The sequence below is a fragment of the Bombyx mori genome, chromosome 24, assembly GCF_030269925.1.
Source record: "Bombyx mori chromosome 24, ASM3026992v2".
Taxonomy (NCBI): domain Eukaryota; kingdom Metazoa; phylum Arthropoda; class Insecta; order Lepidoptera; family Bombycidae; genus Bombyx; species Bombyx mori.
The window spans coordinates 7,590,819-7,605,949 of record NC_085130.1 but is presented as its reverse complement, the minus strand read 5'-3'; the positions used below and the strand labels follow the sequence as shown (position 1 = coordinate 7,605,949).

Here is a 15,131-nt window from a genome sequence, read left to right as displayed (position 1 = left end):
CGTTAACTGGTCCCGTGATAAGTTCGTAAAGAACTTGTGTTACAGGTACCATATAACGGATATAAATGTAAGATTTTTATTTTACACATACATATATTTAATATACATCCATAACCCTGGAAAAGACATTTATATTTATCACACAAATATCTCCCCTTGGCGGGATTCGAACCCGCGACCCCCTTGTGTAGTGACCATGTCACTTACCACTACACCAGACGGCCGTTAATTTGGTGGCCGTGATTGGTGTTTAAAAATCGATTTGAATGAAGTGAGATGTTACGACCAATCCTGATATACAAATTTCACATTTATTTACTTATTTTTATTGCCTTTGTGGGCAGATAAGCAACGGCCCACCCACAGAAATGAATCAAATTATTTCTGTGGGCCCACCTGACTGAGTGGTTATCGTCGCCCATGGATGTCAGCAATGCCAGGGATAGAACCAAGCCTCTATCACTCACTACTTTTGTGATTTCTTTTTACATATTGAATTTTCAATATTAAGTGAACAAATCGCAATAAATAATAAGTTAAATTTATTTTTTTTACGTTTTTAAAAATTCGTACCTGAACAGAGGTTAAATAATAGTTTAGGGAAATTATTGTTATGATTCCAGCTACGCTTATTGAAACGCTAATTCTGTAGCCACACAAAAAATCTGACCTTTCCAACGCCGATGTTTCCATTCGTAACGCAACCATTATAAAGGAGTACAGCTTTTTCTTTGTCAACTTCGACTGGGAACTCTTTGATAAATCGTCAGCTTTCTTCAACGTCAATTTGGAAGCCCGTAAGGTCATTAACCCAATTTCGTTGATGGATTAAAGTTTAATATATAGTAGCATCGTTCGCGATTTTTGCTGTCGTCCGAAGTTGAAATGAAAGTGTTGGTGAGTAATTGTGACCAGTGAGTGCGGCGCTGCTTAAAAGCTCCGGTAAAACGATTTGCCTAAAAGTTTTTTTTTTTTAGCTAATCGTCGGGATTCTAAGAAGCTATCCCAACTACGCACGAACAGAAACAGATTTGACAATGACTTACTTAATTAGACGTCAGTTAAATTTATGATTGTCGTCTAATATGGATAGTATAATTTATTTTTAATATATTTGAGAAAAAAATTAATTATAGCCTGTGTTATTCTGATGTGTGAGCTATATTATTGTAAAGTTTCATCAAAATCAATTCGGTAGTTTTTGCGTGAAAGAGTAAATCCATACATTCTTACAAACTTTCACATTTTTAATATTATAGTAGAATTCGTAATGAGATATTAAAACGTAAATATAGTTTTAATTGTGTCTGCGACTCCTGCAAAGCTATCAGGATATTGATTATTTCCATAGTCAGTATGTTATTTGTTCTCTTGTTGTATGTCAGTGGACGCGCGAATCTTTCGCTCTTTCTCGCATTTCGACGCAGCCCTTCGTGGAGATTTTGTGTTGATAGCCTTGAGAGGCTATTTCAGCTTCTTCTTGCCGTGTAGGTAAGCTCACGGAGCTCAAACCGGAGTGTTGTTAACACTGGCCCTAGCAAGAGCAGTGCTTCGCAGAATCTACCACCGGATCGGAAACGCGACCCACTGAGAAGATCCGGCGAGAAACTCAGTGGGCTGTGTCTGTGGGTTAATTCGCTCGTCGAACCCGTCCGTCGCAAGCGACGGACGGGTTCGACGAGGACGGTTACCGGCATAGAAGACAACAGTGCATAGTCGAATTTAAACTGCGTTGAAAAGAGAGCGAGAGATGCGCTTATCCGATCGGTGTCGATCTATTGTTGACCTTTTGTCGCTTTCTTGTCAGTATTGTCTGTCTATGACACATTAGCCACTGAGTTTCTCGCCGGATCTTCTCAGTAGCACGCAATTCCGATTTGGTAGTAGATTTAGCGAAGCACTGCTCTTGCTAGGGCTAACGTTGGCAAATTCTCTCGGGTAGTCGGAATAGCCATGCCAATGATATATCTCATAATATTCCTGTTATATTTATTTAACACTAATAGTATTGTATTATTAATCGCATTAATAAGTTTCAAGAAGCTATGAGTGTGTAAATACGTTTCCATTCACGAATTTCGGAGAATCGCGTCGGCGTGGAAGGCGAGAGCAGGTGCAAGACGTTGCCTTAACGAAACCATAGTAACAACAGTATGGGTGACATCTGTCTGTTTTGTAGCTTTATCTACATCTAAACTTTTATTTATTTATTGCCCTTGTAAGCAGACGAGTATGCGGCCCACCTGATGGTAAGTTGTCACCGTCGCTCATGGACGTCAGCAATGCCAGGGGCAGAGCCAAGCCGCTGCCTACCGTTAAGTACTCTCCGCAAGCCTCGTTTGAAGAAGGACATGCCATAGCTATCGGGAAACACCGTGGAGGGGAGCTCATTCCAAAGCCGGATGGTACGTGGCAAAAAAGATCTCTGGAAACGCACTGTGGATGAACGCAGTGGCTCCAGGTAGTATGGATGAATTCTACTCTGTTGGCGGGCAGTGCGATGGTAAAAACGAGATGAAGGTATCATCTCAAGCAATTCCTCAGAGCACTCCCCATAGAACATACGGTACAAAATACAGAGGGAACCGTAGTCCCTCCGCAGACCCAGAGGTTCCAAACGATCCGTGAAACATCAGCCCGCTAAGTTCCTCGATTTGCCGATCAGGTAGTAGATTCATTCGCGAGTTGTTAGGTCTCCTTCGGAGGCGCTCGGGTAGCTGATAGCAAATTCCACCCCTCCTAACTGAGTCTTTGCTCGCCCACCTGTCCTGGTGAAACTGGAAAGGCCTCCGGGCCACCAGTAATCCTTCAATCATAAAAAAAGCTTTAACTACACGTAATTATACTTGATCGTAGACAAGTGAATGTTTTTAACGTAGCTTATTCTCTTTCAAATTCATTTGATGCACGACTTTTTTACTGGTGGTAGGTTTATGAGTCTGCACGGGTAGGTACCACCACCCCGCCTATTTCTGCCGTGAAGCAATAATGTTTTCGGTTTGAAGGGTGGGGCAGCCGTTGTTGCTATACTGAGACCTTAAAACTCATATCTCAAGGTGGGTGGGGCATTTGCTTTTAGATGTCTATGGGCTCCATTAACCACTTAACACCAGGTAGGCTGTGAGCTCGTCCACCCATGAAAGCAATAAAAAAAAACGAATTAAAAACAAGAAAAATGAACTTGCTAGAGGATCCTTTTGTGGTGAATGTAAACGAAATAAAACGTGTAAAAAATTATTGAAATAAGCTCCAAAGGTAACGGTAGAAAGCTTCGGACCTTACAAAAAGCTCTCGAAAGCATCTGGTGTAATTGGGCACGAACACGCCGAGCGTTTGCGCGGTGCACGGCTCGACGATTTCGCAGTGCACCCAATTTATAAGCTGTAGCGGTTTCCACAATTAATACACATTTATATCTTTAATATGTAATAGTCTGTGCCTCTACTTCATATTATACATTACCTAGTATTAAAATTGCCAGTCTGCGATGATAGATAGTACTGCGTAATTTGATATAAAAATAGTTCACAATATTTATTATGTTAACTCCTCCTCGCGTCGCTTTCCTCATTACTGAGGATCGTGACTCTCCCGCTGCTTCATTTTCTGAGGTTTCCTTTCGTCTGCTGCGTTCCTTGGCTTCGTGAAGGGAATCATGGAACAACAATGTTGAACTTGTACTTATATTAACTAGAGCGCCCTTTGCCGTATATCGATGGTACTACTTCAGAAATGCTTTGAGGAATTGTTCGAGATGGTACCGTCATCTCGTTTTTACTATCGCACCGCCCGCCACCGGGGTAGAGTTCATCCATACTACCTGGAGCCACTGCGGTCATCCACAGTGCATTTCCAGAGGTCTTTTTTGCCACGTACCATCCGGCTATGGAATGAGCTCCCCTCCATGGTGTTTCCCGAGCGCTATGACATGTCCTTCTTCAAACGAGGCTTATGGAGAGTATTAAGCGATAGGCAGCGGCTTGGCTCTGCCCCTGGAATTGCTGAAGGCCATGGGTGACGGTAACCACTCACCATAAGGTAGGCCGTGCACTCGTCTGCTTAAAAGGGCAACAATAAAAAAAAAAAACTCTGAAGTTCCAACGATTATAATTATATTTTATTTATCGTTAAGCTAGTTCTGTTAATTTGTGTGATAACTAATATTCAGGTAGACCTCGCTTTGTAATCTCTGTAAATAAACTTCTTGCTGCTCGTGAAAGAAATTGTAGGTTACAAACAAACAAAGCTAAAAATATTGTTTTTATCTATCGAGATAAGTGAGAAATTATAAATTCTTTATTAAATTAATTACAAATACAAAATAAGATTTCTTTCACTATATATTAGGAAGTGACGCTACCTCTCAGAACGACCGGACGACGTGGTAGGTATATCAATTTAATTTTTTTACTATTCAAACTCGACTCCAGCAAAACACTGCTCAGCTCACATTAATGAAAGACAATAATCTTGTTTATACAATTGAATCTTCTTTTTCTCCACCCTAACCCACTAGGTGGGGTCGGCACAGCCGATTTTTCTTTTCTATTCTCTTCTATCAGCCGTCATCTCAACACTCACTCCTCTCTCTCTCATATCGTCATTCACACACTCCATCCATGTCTTCTTTGGTCGACCTCTTTCCCCTCTACTTTGTACTACCGTTTCCATACATCTCCTACTTGATACAACTGAAATAAGAAATGCTAAGCTTAATCGTCACGTCGACACGTCAAATTGGAAATCAAAACACAAATCGCTACCGCTCATACATTAAGCCGCATGTTTACAGTTAGGGGCCACGTCCATTATGAGTGATAGGCTCATCCGTTCGGACGTAACGCCAGCATAGGCGAGCGATGGGCGTTTTGGCTTATTGTTACTACATTAAACAACTAATAACTGATTTGCTGTATTACATTCACAGGCGCTCGTGTCTAATGTTTAAGACGATTGCGTGTAGAGATTTATTGGTAACTATCCGTACTCGTCCGCTTCGCCGGGCATTTAAAATTAACATTATTATTTCTCGCCCCCACAAAGTTTCTCATCATTAACGCCCTCGCAACCGGTGTAGAGAGTCCAACACTCATATAAATATTAGCCTATCCATTAAGTACATGTATTTTCTACATGGATACTAAGCTTCAAGTCAATCGGATGCATGGTTCAGTAGTTATAACGGAACATCCGTAAAAACTATTGTACATTTATTTATATGTTAGTATAGATTATCTACCAGACATAATATGTTCACCATTAACTTTCGCAATGTGGGTGTAACACGTATTTATGACGGGTTGAGCGACAACAAATTGGAACTTCGTTGTTATGTTTCGATTTGGAGTAATGATTTGGTCATCTTAATAGTTAAACTGGGTAGGTACACGCTAACTTTGAAAACATTGTTTTTTGTTTCTAAATTAGATCTATTTGCTGATAGCCTAAGAGGCTATTCCAGCTCAACTCGGAGCTCACGGGCTCAATCTGAGAGAATTTGTCTAGCAAGAGCAGTGCTTCGCAGAATCTACCACCGGATAGGAATCGCGACCCACTGAGAAGATTTACTGGTGGTAGGACTTCTTGTGAGTCCGCAGGGATAGGTACCACCACCCTGTTTATTTCTGTCGTGAGGCAGTAATGCGTTTCGGTTTGAAGGGTAGGGCAGCCGTGGTAACTATACTGAGACCTTAGAACTTATATTTCAAGGTGGGTGGAGCATTTACGTTGTAGATGTATATTAGCCCAAGAGCCCGTGGGCTCTACCTGTATGTATTTGACCAGACCTGAATTTTCGTACATTGAGACCCCTATACCTACCATGCATGAGGTGGGGACTCACTAAGCTCAAAGTGGTCGACGCGCCGAGCGCTCAGGTAGGACAGGTACCGATTTTGACGGATTTTAAATCCATTTGACCACGTCTGCCGTTTTGAAATTTTGAAAATATATGATTATTATTATCGGAAAATAAGAATGGCAGACCATTATCGCGCATTTTACTTTGTGGCAGACCACTTTGAAAATGCTAAAAAAATAAAATTTTGAAAGTGATTGACCAGATCTGCCATTGATATAATAATATGTTGTTTATTATAGTCTTAAAAACTTATATTGATCACGGCAGACCTCTACATTGCGTACACACATCAACATATAATAAAATGTTAGCTACAAAATTTTGATTTTTTTTTCTATAATTTTCATTGATGTCTGAATCTTTGTAGTTGCTAACGAATAGCTGGAACCTTCCATCATCTACATCACTAGATTTTTTGGCATTGTATAGCTGACAAGTTAAATGTTGAATGATAAAAATGAGGTATTGAATTATTTTTTGATCAGCATTATACCGTATTATTTATAATTATTCCATAAAAAAATCACTTTTTTATTGTCTAACTAATGAAGTTTAGTATATAGAATATAAAAAAATATTAATTTCGGTAAATACATTCCTAAAGTAAATCGCAAGTAAATTATATTCCTCTAAAACAGTGAATGGAAAACATAATATACATCTGGCCGGGCAGTAGCTAAGATTTTATTATATGTTGATGTGTGTACGCAATGTAGAGGTCTGCCGTGATCAATATAAGTTTTTAAGACTATAATAAACAACATATTATTATATCAATGGCAGATCTGGTCAATCACTTTCAAAATTTAATTTTTTTAGCATTTTCAAAGTGGTCTGCCACAAAGTAAAATGCGCGATAATAGTCTGCCATTCTTATTCTCCGATAATAATAATCATATATTTTCAAAATTTCAAAACGGCAGACGTGGTCAAATGTATTTAAAATCCGTCAAAATCGGTACCTGTCCTACCTGAGCGCTCGGCGCGTCGACCACTTTGAGCTTAGTGAGTCCCCACCTCATGCATGGTAGGTATAGGGGTCTCAATGTACGAAAATTCAGGTCTGGTCAAATACATACAGGTAGAGCCCACGGGCTCTTGGGCTATATGGGCTGCACGTTGCGTATGCACCGACCAAAATTTTCATTCTTATATAAAACCATTAACCGGCCGTATATATTTTTTTCTTCCTACCTATGCTGATAGCCTTGAGAGGCTATATCAGCTTCGCCCTAACGTGTAGGTGAGCTCACGGGACTCAAACCGGAGTGGTGCTAACACTGGCCCTAGCAAGAGCCGTGCTTCGCAGAATCTACCACCGGATCGAAAACGCGACCAACTGAGAAGATCCGGCGAGAAACTCAGTGGGCTGTGTCTGTGGGTTAATTCGCTCGTCGAGTCCTTCGTCGCAAGCGACGGGTTCGACGAGGACGGTGACCGGTGCTTGTGGTACCTAAGAGCACCGTTAATGGATCAGGAGGATCCGTAATGACGTGTTTTGGGCGACGTCGACTGTTTACCGTTCGGTCTACAGGATCGGGTATGCCAGACCTATAGTTTTTTGTGTACAAATTAAATATATATGGCTTCGACGGTTTTCCGCGTCGTTACGTTGAAGCGACATCTGTTGTATCATATTAAACACCAACAGATGTGCGGAATTTGTATGAGAATCTCAAATATATTTTGTTTGCGTTTGAAACAATTAAACTATAATAATTCCACGCTAAATAGAGACGGTCAGTATGCTTTAACGGCCGTCTGGTGTAGTGGTAAGTGACATGGTCACTACACAAGGGGTTCGCGGGTTCGAATCCCGCCAAGGGAAGATATTTGTATGGTAAATATAAATGTCTTTTCCAGGGTTATGGATGTATATTAAATATATGTATGTGTATAATAAAAAAATCTTACATTTATTTCCGTTATCCGGTACCTGTAACACAAGTTCTTTACGAACTTAGCACGGGACCAGTTAACGTGGCGTGATTGTTAGTAAATATTTATTTATTTATTTCTTATTATTATTATTATTTGTTTGTTTCCGCTAGGAACATGATTTTTATTCCGGAACGTACTATAGAACTATCTAGAATCTAGGTCGAGAGCACCCTCCAGACTAGCTCTGTCCGCTGTGAGTTCCTTTTAAATCCCGAGGCAAATGTTGCTTGGGGGTACCTTGCGTCTAAGATTTTTTCATAGACCTACACAACACACAACTATGTCTATAATATACAAAATAAAATGTAGACAGAGACGTCCCTATTTGGCATATAACTCTCAAATCTTCAATCTTTGCCCTAATGTTGCTTCTGTATCAAAAATTAAATGTCGCATCTAAACTTTATCTACTCATTGTATAGCGTTGTTTATTATAGGCTAATCTTCCTGATTAAGACGGTGTATCTATACTAATATGTATTTATATAAATCTACAGTGGCTTTTACGGATGTTCCGTTATAACTACTGAACCGTGCATCCGATTGACTTGAATCTTGGTATCCATGTAGAAAATAAATGTACTTATTGGATAGGTAATATTCATATGAGTGTTCGACTCCCTAATAATAATGACAATAAATAATAATGTTAATTTTAAATGCGCAGCGAAGCGGGCGACTACAGCTATTGTGTATATATATATAACGGTTAAATCTTTATCGGTTTTCTCAATGAATGTAATTAGTGCGAGTTTTTTAACTCCTCGATCGCGTAAAAGTTAACTCTAATTTGTATGGAGTTGGAAAGTTTGGCTACGTTTGCCGCTAGGCGCGCTGTTCCAACTACATACGAGTTAACTTTTACGCTATCGAGAACGTTAAAAAAAACTCGCACTCAGCACTCAGAACTTATTTTTTTGCTTAGACAATCTATATATATAAAAATGAAACCCGTTTTCCGTTGTCACGACATAACATGAAAACGGCTTGACCGATTTGGCTAATTTTGGTCTTGAATTATTTGTGGAAGTCCAGAGAAGGTTTAAAAGGTATAAAAATATGAAAATTCTCGGAATTAAATAAAAATAACAATTTTGTTTTCCTTTTCACGTGTCCCCCGTCGGACGGATTCCTTTTGGTTGTTTTAAGTTTATTCTATATAAAAGTTTAGGTCTTTTATTTATCGATTGAAGCACTACGAAGTCTGCCGGGTCAGCTACCGGGTTTGCGGTAGGCAGCGGCTTGGCTCTGCCCCTGGCATTGCTGAAGTCCATGGGCGACGGTAACCACTCACCATCAGGTGGGCCGTATGCTCGTCTGCCTACAAGGGCAATAAAAAAAAAAAAAAAAAGCTAGTTATTGTATAAAGCGGGCCGCTCCGGCTCCGCTCGGGTCTTTAACAAAAATTTTACGATATTTGATTTTGTTTTATTTTTTTAAATAACTTACTTATTGCGGCATAACTAGAATAGTTAGACATATGCTGTCGGGACATTTTTTGTAAATAATAATGTGTTCTACAAAGTCGTAGTATATTATTTTATTCTATCATCAATAATTTTCACAGGGCACGCGATGTAAAGAATATTATATAAAGTGTAGCTTCCAAACAGTGAAAGAATTTTTCAAATCGGTTCAGTAGTTTCGGAGCCTATTCAATACAAACAAACAAACGAATCTTTCCTCTTTATAATTAGTATAGATTTATAATATTAGTATAGATGAACTTAGTTACCGTTTTTTTTTTCTCTATCATAGCAAACTTCACTCTAATATTCGAATTATTAAAGCGACACTTCTTGACCCCGGAAGATCTATCAAAACAAACACGTGTATATTGTGATAAAGATTTATCAAGAAACATTTTTGTTTTCCTTAAAAGAAATGTATCATCTATTTATCTTAATTACACGCGACATTATCCAAGCAGCGCCCGTGTCACTAACCCTTAAAAATATTACTAATCATGCGACTATGAACTCTGCTGTTGTGGGCATAAGGAACTGGTGTTCATAAAATTTACGTACGTCACTGCCGTACGTGGATATCGGTTTTTAATGTCATTTTAAACACGTGATTAAAATTGTTTTCTTTTTTATAACCGACCCAAAAAAGGAGGAAGTTATCGATTCGATCTGTTCTTTTTATGAATCGCAATTTTTTTTCTAGATTAAGCCATTTTGATTTTATCAAGATAATATGAGCTGTCATTTTTGAATTAGTCATTTATAAGTCCATGCATAACTGACTTCGACTATACTGAGTTGGTGATTATATCATCAGTAATGTTACGCCGATAAGAGTAACGCCATCTATAGCCAAACGAATATCGAAGGATCTAGTGGCATCTAGAACGACCGAGAAGTACAACGCCATCTATTGTCAGATAGCGGAAACACACAATACTCGATTTGTGTGGAATGTTCTCGATAATTTTAGGGATTCGTCTCGAGTCTCGACTATGATAGCGTTGCAGAGATGGCACGCAGTCAGTTAGTAATCGGAACTACTCGAAACGAAACAGCGAACGGATCATCTGAAGCGAAACGGAAGAAGTGAATTGGGAACTTTAAAAGTGTTTGTTGAGTGTTTTAAATGTTCCAAGTGTCGAAAACAGTTTTAAGTTGTACTTTGGAGGAACATTTACTTATCCCGAACCCCAGCGCGTTACAGTAATATCTTTGAATGTAGTACAGACTTCAGCTCTCTTAAAAGCTAACAAAATAAATTTTCATGTTAATTTGTATTTGTAATAATGCATTTTAAGAGAGAAGATAAATAAATATAATTTTTATTATTTGTTAAAATTGTGTACTTGTAGTGTATACTTTTTAATGTAATCTATGTTATTTGTTAGATATTTATTCCTGTATGGTGTCCCAATCAAAGTAAATTATTTATGCAAGTAATTAATTATTATTGGAAGTCAACCTTCAAACTACCTATCAACCCTCGAGTTGTTTTGATTTTTTTATTTTTTTTATTGCTTAGTTGAGTGAAAGAGCTCACGGCCCACTTTATGTTAAGTGGTCAGTGGAGCCCATAGACATCTACAAAGTAAATGCCGTCACCTACCTTAAACTATGAGTTCTAAGGTCTCAGTATAGTTACAACCGCTGCCCCACCCTTCAAACCGAAACGCATTACTGCTTCACGGCAGAAATAGGCAGGGTGGTGGTACCTACCACAAGAGATCCTACCACCAGTATTCTACTGTCGAATCCCTTCAGAACTTTTGTTAGTTAAAACATTGAAAATGATTATTACTTGACGAGTTTCATATGAGATTGCAGACCCACAACCGCAGTCCACCTTGAGGTTTGAGGTCGCTGTCATATAACGCACTAAGCCCATGATTGCCCGTACGTGTACAAACGCGCACGTAACACACATTCTGTAACATCCTGCGACGCAGATTTGTCTCAATAAAACCCTTTATGTAAACGTAACATAGAATCGATTAATACAGACGGTACAATAATGTCCGGTGAATTTCGTAATAGGCAAAATGGACGCCAATATGAAAATAATTTAACCTCTTCAGGGACGAATTTTTTAAAGTACAATAAATATGAATTCAGTTTATTATTTATTGCAATTTGTTCATTTTACATTGAAATCAATTAACCGTGGGCGGCGGTGAATCACTTACCATCAGGTCTTGCTCGTTTGCCTCTTATAAAAAAAAAAAAAACAATTAGTCAAAATTATTTTTTGGCAATTTAGCGTAGCGGTAAATAGATGAATAATTAAAAAAAAACGTACTCATATGTGCCAATGTCGCTGAAAAGCTTAGAAAGTGTGCATAATGGTTGTCAATTTGACATTAAGATATTTATCACTAAACCCAATTCAATGGTGTCCTCTATGACTAATGGTTTTCATCGGTGTAAGGAAAACGGTTAGCTTATTGGTTTTCATTCAATAATGTCACACATAATGCAGTAAGATATTTTCAGTTGTGTTTTGAATAGAAAAATTAGTTTGTCCAATGATTACCCGAAAGACGTGAGATATAATTTACTATTAAAACTATGAACAATGCTGGTATAATTATATCACAAAACTAGGTATTTGAAGTATTTCCTTAATGTATCAAGCATATTAAAAACACCACATGCTCAACACGAAAGGTGGTGTTGAGAACCCAAAACCTAAATCGGAATATACTTCCTAAGTCTCTCAGAAGACTCACGAAAATAGGTAATGTAAACAACGAAAATCTATAAATTGATTGACTAACATAATCTGTACCGATATTACAAACAATCGCAGACGCAGCATAAACAAATCACAATCCGTCACTGTCTCACCAGATACGTTCGTCTCGCTCTCTCTCGATGTTTACCATTTTCCTGTGTAACCAAAGTTAGTTGCGTTCGAGACACGACACGTGATAGTCGTTGTTTTTTTATTTAATTAGTGAATATCTAAGTACTGTGAGTGTAATAGTGAACAATGCATTTCAGTGTCCATATATAAAAAAAAAGTTACCTCGCAAAGGGTTCTGTGTCGATAAACCATTTGTGTTTTGGGAAATGAATGCTCATAGTTTGTTCTCAGTAATGCTTATCGCTTGACACAGTTCGTTCGTCAGAACCGTGTAATATCTGCCTTTTAAATGTAATTTATATGATTTTTTTTATTAATAACTTTAATAGTTTGCACAGGGTACTCGGTAAGTACAATAAAAGATGGGAGGATATGATTGTCACATTACTTATACCAATGATTACGATTCGGATTAAGGAAGGTTGATTAAATAAAAATAAAAATACTGGTGGTAGGACCTTTTGTGAGTCCGCGCGGGTAGGTACTACCGCCCTGCCTATTTCTGCCGTGAAGCAGTAATGCGTTTCGGTTTGAAGGGTGGGGCAGCCGTTGTAACTAAACTTGAGCCTTAGAACTTATATCTCAAGATGGGTGGCGCATTTACGTTGTAGATGTCTATGGACTCCAGTAACCACTTAACACCAGGTGGGCTGTGAGCTCGTCCTCCCATCTAGGCAATAAAAATAAAAAAATATTAAAAAACATCCAACACCAAACCGATCTGATTTATCACCCGAAGTCTAGGAAAATAATGTTATCGGCAACTGCGTAGATCTTCATTTCGTTATTACATACCGATTTTGTTTCAATAACACACGCGATGTTTAGAATGAGCTTCTAGGTGTGCTGAATGCTTCTTCAAGCTAGATTTCGGACGAGGGTAGGCAGAGGCTCATCATCATACTCGGTTACTCTTGACAGACCAGTCGTGGTCATGTGGAATTCTTGTTTATTAAAGTCTTGACAGATGTTTCCCATAGTTTGCGAGCTTGGCGCACGCACTCGTTAAGTTGGGTTTTAGTAAGGTCTCTCACCTGATCAGACCAGCGCATGGGGATTTGTCCACGAGGTATTTTACTATTGACCCTACCTTTTTTTTTTCTCCTACCTAAGCTGGTAGCCTTGAGAGGCTATTCCAGCGTAACCTTAACTAGTGAGCTCACGGGGCTCAAACCTGACGACGTTGATACCACGAACCCTGGCAAGAGCCGTGCTTCGCAGAATCTACCACCGGATCGGAAACGCGACCCACTGAGAAGATGCGGCGAGAAACTCAGTGGGCTGTGTCTGAGGGTTTATTTACTCGCCGAGCCATTCGTCGCAAGCGACGGGTTCGACGAGAACGGTGACCGGTGCTTGAAGTACCTAAAAGCACCGTTAGTAGATCGGGAGGATCCGAAATGACGTGTTGGCCCTACCATGAACAACAAGTTTCTCGATAGACTCTGCTGGCCGTCGCGATACGTGTCCAAAATATCGAAGAATCCTGGATTGCACAGGCAGCGGCTAAGCTAAACAAAAAAAGGCCACGCTCTGACTAAGACGAGGTAAATGAGCGACAGTGCCAAATTACAATTAGGCCTATCGATTACCTTAGTGGGTAATAAAAGAATATTAATATTGAAGGAACTTCGATATTCCATTAGTTCATTGTCTCTGGTTGAACGCCGCGGGTAACAAGTCTAGAGTTAAAATTATCGGTCTTTGTCCAAACTTTTTGGCATTAGCGTTTGTATTAAGACTAATTAGAAATGGATCTGGTAAATAGGATTTAAATTATGATTGATCATTTTAAACACCCTTTCGTAAATATCTCACGAAACTACAACACTAGATACTCTTGCAACACTGGCAGACATCTCGATATAATTTTTGCTATAGTGCTGCCAATACTGTATTAATTATTGCTGACTTTTAACGTATGGTATGTGTATGTTTTTGGCTAGTTTAATATCAGATTAATGTTAAGTCTAGCCTTGAATGTATAAATGAATAATTGAAGTATTTTCAATGTTAAGTTATCACTTTGATTTTAAATACACGGTGTTATTAGTTCGTCGTGAAACTTTTGGATACATGTTAACCCTTTGCCCTACGCGGCGCGGCGTACTGAAGTAATATGTCAATTTCTGTTACTTAGCGCGCCTGGATTATCTAACTTTGCTTTAATTCGTTTGTTAATGTACATTTTAGTCTGTTAGGTCTCTTAGAAATACGATTCATTTTCAGTATAGTTCAGATTCGTCTTTCCCAGAGTCTAGAGTTAATTGTAATTATAAATTTGAACATTATTATGGTTCTATTGTCAAAGACTATTATAATTCTATAATCACAGATTTTGCTAAACTACACTATAGACAAATAATATTACAGATAAACAATATTAACCTATTCTCAATTAGACCATAGACATAAAGCAAAAGTTTGACAGTGTGTGCGAAATACACGGTACTTTGAGTAATATTTTTTTTATTGATTCAATGTATTATTAATGCATATTTTTTTTAAATTTTTATCATTCAGCACTCCTTCTCTATATTCTCTATAATTGTGGGAAATTTCATACTCTTCTGTCCGCGCAATTTTCGTAAAAAGAGGTACAAAGTTTTTGCTTCACGTATTAATATATAGATAATAATATGTACTTTAATTTGGAAATAATACTTCTATTGTATTATACGTTTTTATCTAAAGTAAATAAGGATTTAGGTCATCCGTATTTGTTGTAACAATCGTTATTTGAATACAATGTACTGATTTGTAGGGTCGCAGCTATTTGCGGCCTAAAGGAATGCGCCCTGGCTTGGAGGAGGGTGCGATATCCGTTATTACAATGTAGCAGGGAGCCAGTTTTTATTTATTTATTTATTGCTCAGATGGTTGGATGAGCTCACAGTCCGCCTGGTGTTAAGTAGTTACTGGAGCCTATAGACATCTGCAGTGTAAAATGCGCCAACCACCTTCAAACCGAAAAGCATTACTGCTGTACGGCAGAAAT

The 15,131-nt window shown here is 38.5% G+C and overlaps 1 protein-coding gene across 8 annotated transcripts in view; it reads left to right on the top strand.

The window, feature by feature from the left end:
* Window positions 1–15,131, top strand: part of LOC101735452 (protein enabled) — a 68,640-nt gene that overhangs the window by 11,911 nt on the left and 41,598 nt on the right. For 2 of the 8 annotated variants that reach the window (XM_021353438.3, XM_021353435.3), the window contains exon 1: window positions 12,144–12,479. The exons of 2 other annotated variants lie outside the window; for them this stretch is intronic. The gene's annotated coding sequence lies outside the window, so the exon portion shown is untranslated. Of the gene's footprint in view, window positions 1–11,846; window positions 12,480–15,131 lie in introns of those variants that run through there. 4 more of the 8 variants (XM_021353439.3, XM_021353437.3, XM_038019784.2 and 1 more) reach the window with 4 other exon arrangements.